The sequence below is a fragment of the Prunus persica genome, chromosome G2, assembly GCF_000346465.2.
Source record: "Prunus persica cultivar Lovell chromosome G2, Prunus_persica_NCBIv2, whole genome shotgun sequence".
NCBI classification, from domain to species: Eukaryota; Viridiplantae; Streptophyta; class Magnoliopsida; order Rosales; family Rosaceae; genus Prunus; species Prunus persica.
The window spans coordinates 13,013,877-13,022,048 of record NC_034010.1 but is presented as its reverse complement, the minus strand read 5'-3'; positions in this window follow the sequence as shown (position 1 = coordinate 13,022,048).

Sequence of the window (8,172 nt, the reverse complement as noted above, 5' to 3'; positions counted from 1 at the left end):
AGATCATATCTTATTGGCACTAAAGTAATTGTATTCTCTGATCATGCAGCGCTTAGGTACCTCCTCCAAAAGAAGGACGCCAAGCCCCGACTGATTAGGTGGACTCTCTTGCTTCAAGAATTTGATTTGGTGATTAGAGACAAGAAAGGGAGTGAAAACGTGGTGGCTGACCATTTGAGTAGGCTGGCGCAAGGATCCAATGAAGAAGAGGACGTGCTTCCTCTACGTGAAAGTTTCCCCGATGAGCAACTCTTCACCCTCGAAGCCAAGGACCCTTGGTACGCTGACATTATCAATTATAAGGCTTCAAAACTGATTCCGAAGGATCTCACTCGCGCTCAAAAGGATAAGCTTGTAAAAACAAGTAGGTATTATGTTTGGGATGATCCATACTTATGGAAATATTGTCCAGATCAGATTGTTAGAAGGTGCGTGTCTGAATCTGAATTTAATTCTATACTTACCTTTTGTCATTCATCTGCATGTGGTGGACATTTTGGTACTAAGAAAACAGCCCTTAAAGTATTGCAATGTGGTTTTTATTGGCCTAGCTTGTTCAAAGATGCATATACTTATTGTTCCACATGTGGTAGATGTCAAAGAACCGGTAACATTAGCTCTAGGAATCAAATGCCTTTAACGCCTATCCTTATTGTTGAAATATTTGATGTGTGGGGCATTGATTTTATGGGACCATTCCCTTCCTCTTATGGCTTTATTTACATTCTTCTTACTGTTGACTATGTCTCTAAATGGGTGGAAGCAATTCCTACCCGGACTAATGATTCAAAAGTTGTTTTGAGTTTTGTGAAGGACAACATCTTTTCTAGGTTTGGAACACCAAGAGCCATTATCAGCGATGGAGGCACTCACTTTTGCAATAGGTCATTTGAGGCACTTTTAAAGCGGTATGGAATTACACATAGGGTCTCGACACCTTATCATCCCCAAACAAGTGGACAAGTGGAGATTAGTAACCGAGAAATCAAGCAAATCTTGGAGAAAACCGTGAGCCCTACGAGAAAGGATTGGAGTTTGAGACTTAATGAAGCATTATGGGCATATAGGACAGCTTACAAAACCCCCATTGGTATGTCTCCTTTTCGTTTGGTTTATGGTAAAGCATGTCACCTTCCGGTTGAACTTGAACATAGAGCATTTTGGGCAATCAAGAAATTCAATTTCGATATGAAAGAGGCTGGAGATGCAAGGCGACTCCAAGTGAATGAATTGGATGAGATGAGGAAAATGATGCCTATGAGAGTGCACGGGTTTACAAGGAAAAGACGAAGGCATTTCATGACAAAGCCATTCAAAGGAAGACCTTTGAAATAGGGCAGAAAGTCTTGCTCTTCAATTCACGCCTCCGGCTATTCCCAGGTAAGTTGCGTTCTAGATGGTACGGTCCTTTTGTTGTTATTAATGTTTTCCCTCACGGTGCAGTTGAGATTCAAAATGACAAGACGGGAAACATATTCAAAGTGAACGGACATTGCTTGAAGCCATACTATGAATCTTTTGAGCTTGGAAAAGAGAGCATGCACGTGGATGCACCACCCCCATCTATTGATTAATCATCTAAAGAACAACGTCTAGCTCACGACTATAAAGAAGCGCTTCTTGGGAGGCAACCCAAGCATTCTTAACTTTTGTTTTCGTTTTTGTTTTTAGTTTATGTGTGATTTCTCGTAAATTTTCATATTTTTGTTTTTGTTATGTTTTGTGTCATCAAACTATGGATTTTGTGTTCCAAAGATAAATTGTTGCATTTTTATAGCCCTCGGGTGTTTGCAGCATGTTTCACATGTGTTACAGAAGTGTTTTTGGTCATTGGCTGAGTTTAGATACCATAAAACAGAAAAATAGCTTTTATGTTCTTAGTTTGGTCAAAACTAGAATTTCTGCGTAATTTATTTTTTGCTGTTTTTCAGGTCAATCTGATGCCACCAACATGTTTAGAATGGTTATTCTGATGATTTGGACCAGGTTTGGGGGTCTCCAGTGGCCTACATTATGTTTTAGGACGATTTGAAGCTCAAAAAAGGACCTAAAACAAAAAAAAAAAGGCAGCTGCTGTTTTGCCCAGAATTTGAAGATTTTTCGTCACCAAAGAGCTTTTAGCGACGGTGTTCATCAGATGTTTCGTCACCAAAGAGCTTTTAGCGACGGTGTTCATCAGATTTTTCGTCACTAAAAGTTAGATTTCCAGATTTTCATGATTACATATCCAGCTCAATTTCGTTCCAATTTCATCGCATTCCGAGACTTTAAGGAGCTATTACGGGTCCGTTGGCATTCAAAGACACAAGTTGTGGGTGTTTTGAGTTCGTCTCATTGTCTATCCTCTCTCATTTCGACGTATTCTACGCTTTGCTCATCCATACATCTACACAAACCCGGGAAGTTCTCACACCCCTCTCTCTCTTTTTAAATGAATTTGCATGACTTATGTTTCTTTGTTTTTAACATTGAGGACAATGTTTGTTTTAAGTTGTGGGTGATTGAGTTCTTTGGTTTCATAATGTATGCTGCAGCAGTCCTCTGTTTTTGTTTCAAATTCTGTCCTTTTCTGCTGCTGCTTTTGTATTTTGGCCCACGTTGCATTCTTTGTTTTTTCGATCTGAATCCAACCATATGAAGAACGTGAACTTTGGCCAAGTATTTTGTGAGATACATATCATTCTTTGCGCCTGGGTCAGAACTGCAGCATTGTTTATTGATTTTCAATCCCTCTTCAACTTTTGGTTTTTATTTAATTAGTTTTTATTCTATTGTTTTGTTTTGTTTTCAGTTTTTTTCTTTTAAAGAAAAATTAAAAAATTAAAAAAATCAGAAAAATGTCATAAAAACCTAAAAATATTTTCTATAACTTTGAGTCTAGTTTTTTTTTTTTTTTTTTGTAGTAGTCACTTCCCAATTCTATGATGAGATTGAATTTTATTGACAATTAACTTGCAAGGAATTGTGAGCATGATATTAATTCTTTACATTATCCTTGTGTTAACCTTAGTTTTGTGATTAAACTTGGTAAATATTTTTGCACATAGCCATATTAATATGAGTTTTGATTGGAGTTCACATGATTTAAATTCCTAAATAAGGCTAGTGTAGACTTGTACAACTCCTATTATGTGAGCTTTTGAGCCTATACCTTTCTTCCCTGAGTGTTATACACTATTCTATAATTTTCATGTCTACAAGTCGTCGTGATCTCATGATTCTTTGTTTTGGTCAAGTACTTGAGGATGTTTAAATTGTTTGCTAGAACTACTTTCATTATCTATTTGAGGCATATTTCATGAACCACATGGATCCTAGGAAGTGATATAGGCCTTGTTTCATTCGTTTGAGCCTTTCCAGCCAACCCATATCAATTTTATCCGTAGTCAACCCCTTGTGCCTTTTATATAAGCCTTTATCATTCTTTACCCAATTCTCTTCACCTGAACCTTTTGCATATTTATCCTACACCCTTCTAAGGAGCTTTGTAGAGCACTTTCATGGTTAAGGGAGAATTGCACAAATTGTTCAATCATGTGTATATGATACTGTTTCAAAAAAAAAAAAAAAAAAAAAAAAAAAAAAAGGTCTGATTCCGAAGCCTTTTCAACTCGAGTTTTTAAGCCCGAGGAGTGTTTTACACTTAATACCCTAAAGCTATCTAGCTTGGGAGTTATTGGCCTAACACTTATTACATGGGTTGATTAGAAAGCTAATGGAGTTAAAAAATAAATAAATAAATAAAGATAGTATCAAGATAAAATTGTGTGCTAAAGTGCAAGATGTTATAATTTCATGGAAAGCTTTACTTAGCCCTTAGACTTCATTTGTTCATCTATGTCTCTTTCTTGTTTCACCCATCACCCTAAGCCCTATTACAACCTTAGTGAAAGTCCTACTTGATCCAAGGAGAAGTGTGGTTCCTCATGTGGAGAATAGGTGTGTAAGGACTATGGTCGGATGGTTTAAATGTTTTCAAGTATGCGATATCTTTCCATGAGATCTTTTATTCTTGTCTTGTGCTTTTATTTTATGTGAGTACATCGTACTGATTTGATTCTTCTCACATATATGAGTGACACTACGTTGCAAAATTTCGAGTGCCTTCATTGGAGTGAACATCCTTGGTGAGAATTGAAGTTGAAGCTTGTTCTTATTTGGTTATTTAACTTTTGTGAAGCATAAGTCGTGTTAATATTAATGTTGGCTATTTCACACACGACACTCCAAGTTGTTCAATTAAAGTTTGGTTAACCCCTTGATAATGCCTTGAGTTAATGTTGCTTATTTCTTGGAAGTTAGTTAACCGTTGGTAATTATCTCTGAGATCAATATTGGGAATTTAGTTGTTTGTCTTGAGTCTTTATTCTTTTGTTTTTATTTTTGTTTTCTTTTGCTCGAGGACTAGCAAAATCTAAGTTGTGGGTATTTGATAAGTCCATAAATATACTCATTTATGTACTCTTTTTACTTTGGTTTTGTAAGAGAATTAGATTTAAAAAGGGCTTATTACTTTATTTTTCTGATTTTCAGCTTTTCTGCGCTCTTAGAAGATTTTTAAGGGAAAATCAACTTTTCGGAGGAATTTTAGCACAAGACCAATTGGAGATGAAAGCTAACATCTTGAAGTTCAATCTATGATTTTTCTAGAATTTTCTACCAAGCCAATTGGTACAGTATTACAAGTAAAGTTAGCCCACGTGCAGACAGGACAGTTTCGTACATGTTATGTGAATGTGAAGAAACGGAAGCCTTTTCGAATTTTTCAAGTTACGTGCTATATATGGTTGGAAAGATAAGACATTTATATTTCTAAAATATATTTTTAATGATTTTTCTACAAGGTCGAAGATCCCCAAATCGTGTGAACATTGGGCTGAGCTGTATTTCCCAGTGGAGTTAGGAATTGTGATTTTTACTTTCCTATTTGGATTCCTTGTTTACCAAGACTTCTTGGACGACTTTTCAGTCAATTTTAGGGTTTAGAACTCTGATATAAGTGATATAAAAGATGAGCCAAGGCCTGAAGAAAAGGATTCACGTCCTAAAGAGATCAACCGCGCAAGAGGAGAAAGCTGCGAACGAGTTCTTTTTTTTCCTTCCTTCTTTTAATTTTCAGTTCTTATGTATTTATTTTTGAGTTCATCCAAGACCATGAGTAACTAATTTCTTGTTAGTTAGGGCTTAATCTTGAAGCCCTAAACATGATTTCAATTTTATAAACAAGTTTAATAGATTTTTAGTTTCTACAAGCGTGATGATTTCGGTTTCTCTATGTTATGTGAATTCTGATATTTTGTTTCTTTGAGTAGCTAACTTAGAAGCATGTATTGGAATTAAATTGTTGTAGAACATAGGTCAATTGCCATATTGAATGTGTTCTTGTTTGCAACGAATAATTGGGTTAAGAACTAGTTATGAGAAATCGATTCTTGAATTCCTAATAACAAATGCCATGTTTTAGGGTTTTTGTGACACTCATATTCTCTTTGATCTTAATGGATTCTTGATTGTTAATTTGAGTAAATGCCATACTAAATTTCAATTAAGAATACACATATTGATGTAAATGCCATACACTTTACATACACTTAAGAGAGAATCATACAACTCGAGTCAAATGCCATGATCTTGTTGTGAGTGTCGTCATCATATGCTTGCTAGAAATTGATTATCTATTGTTGTTTATGGATTGATTGATTGTTTGGAGGTGGATAGTAAGTTCTAGCTATTGTTCTTGATTGATTTTTAAACCAATTTCTCTTAAACTCTTATTTAAATTCTCTTTTGTTTCCTTTTTCTTATTTTGTTTGATTCACAAAAACAAATCAAAACCCCCCTTGGTGTTGGCGTGTGTTTGGAAGTCCTTTGTTTTGATTTTCATTGCGTGACATTGATAAACATCTCTTTAGATCACAATCTCCGTGGGATCGACCCTTGCTTGCTTACTATACTATCATTTGATTTGTGCACTTGCAAGGTTTTAATATTGTTGTTAAAATTAACCAACACAATCCATGGTCGTCAATCTAGCCCTCAAGCTCCTTTGCAAGGCTGGAGGCCTCCACCAGCAGGTAGTTACAAAATAAATGTCGATGGGGCAGTCAAATCTGGAGACTTCGTACGAGGGGTTGGGGTGGTCGTCAGAAACGCGAACGGGGAGTTCATGGGGGCATGTGTTAGGCGAATTCAAGCCAGTTATGGGGCTAGGCAAACGGAGCTTATGGCTACAATAGAGGGCCTGCGTTATGCTATTGATATGGGCTTTACTGCTGCTATTCTAGAAATGGACGCCCAAGATTGCCTTAATAGTATTCTTTCAACAGAGGAGTATAATGGAATTGATGATCTTTTGATTGAGGAGGTGAACTATCTACTTAATAATTTTAGAGCAGTCGTATGTCACTGGACTCCAAGATGCGGTAATAAAGTGGCACACACTTTGGCTCAGTTTGCTTTTCATTGTAACGAATTTGTTACCTGGATTGAGGAAGCACCAAGTTGGTTGCTCCCTGTGCTTGAAGCTGATGTACTCTCTTTGGAGTGTTGAATGAAATTTTGTTTCTCAAAAAAAAAAAACTAATCTAATAGGTTTCAAGTGTTTTTAGCTAAATTTTAGTAAAAAAATAGAAGGCATAATTGTAGATATTCTTAATACCACCACCGTTTTCTTTTTCTTTTTTGTCAAAATCCCACCACCACCTTCAACCTCACCAGATCCAAATCCTGTAACTCCTTTGTAACAATTACTTTAATCAATAAAAGACAACAATTCTCTCAAACGTCTCTCCGTTTTGCATTTATATAACACGTCCCAACCATTTACACAAACATCAACGTGCTCACACGGATATGTTTTTAATGAAATTATGATGCAAATAATTACATACTCGGTTTTGTCCTCAGGCTTTTGGAGATATTATTAGTGTAACAAGTTTCTATTAAACAACTACATATTGGCCCTGGTTTTTGACGAGTTAGTCTATAAATTAAAGAATCCTTTTATTTTGTTGGACCTTACCTAATACCTACCATCATCGACAATGATTCCTGTATAATTTCAAAATTTTATTTTGCTGGACCTCACCTAATACCTACCATCATCGATAATGATACCTTAATAATTTGAAATTTCAGTCTTTTGTTTGCTTTCTGCGTCAAGTACTTTTTGAGTATTGTGTATCAATTCGGATTTTGTTACGAAAAATCTTTGCTGAGATTTCTGATATCCACATGTGAACAAAGACTTAGACAAAATGCTTATTAAACAAAGACCGACAATTAACAAGTCATTCTTTACTCGAAGTCTAATTCATTTCATGCCCAAATCAGTGTTTGGTGGTTCCCGACCTCCATTCACTATTGTTGAGTTGAGTCACTTTAGGGCAAATCTGTTGATGCGAAAAAGTGATTCGGCACGTATTTTGTCAACTTAGTTGTTTTATGTCTTCGGTAGGTCCCTGTCTTCGGAAGGAAAAGTACCTGCAAAAGGACACGTTCGGTAAGTCCTTGGGATACCGGTGCGGTACCGGCCGAAGGCTCTCCGATGCTTTAGTAAGTACGGTTTTAGTAATGTTAACTGACAGATCAATCGGTAGCGTACCGTTCGTTCTGGATTCCCCTCTTTTGGGGATAAGGGTCTCCTTATATAAGCCTTGGGAGGTATGCACTGTGTTCATATTTCCGATGTGGGACTGTGGACATGGATTGTGAGCATGACACGTGTCCGATGGCAAAAAGGGGCCAAGATAGATGGCTTCGGTAGGAATCATGCCGAAGGCATTTCTGTAACTAAAATCGATCCTGTCCACGTGTCCGGTTGTCATAGGCCGTTTATCTTCGGTATCAACAGTAGTCCCCCAAGTTCTCTTCCGAAGATGCTTCGGAAGGGAATTTAGTTCTTTACTGCGGTTCGGGGGTTGACCTGCCGTTCGGCAGGCTCGTTCGAGGAGACTGACTTGCGACTCGAGGGGTCGTCGATGCTGATAGGCGAGAGGGCAGAGAGACGCTTCGTCTTCCGTGCCTTGCGTGCAGTCGGCAGCGCCATTCGTCAGGTGACGCGTGGCCAGTAAAAGCACGTCTGACGGCGTATTAAAGAGCCGTTTAGTCTTTCGAGGCGTACCGTTACAGCTCTCTCCCTATAAATAGAAGCTGCTCTGGATGTAAAGCTCA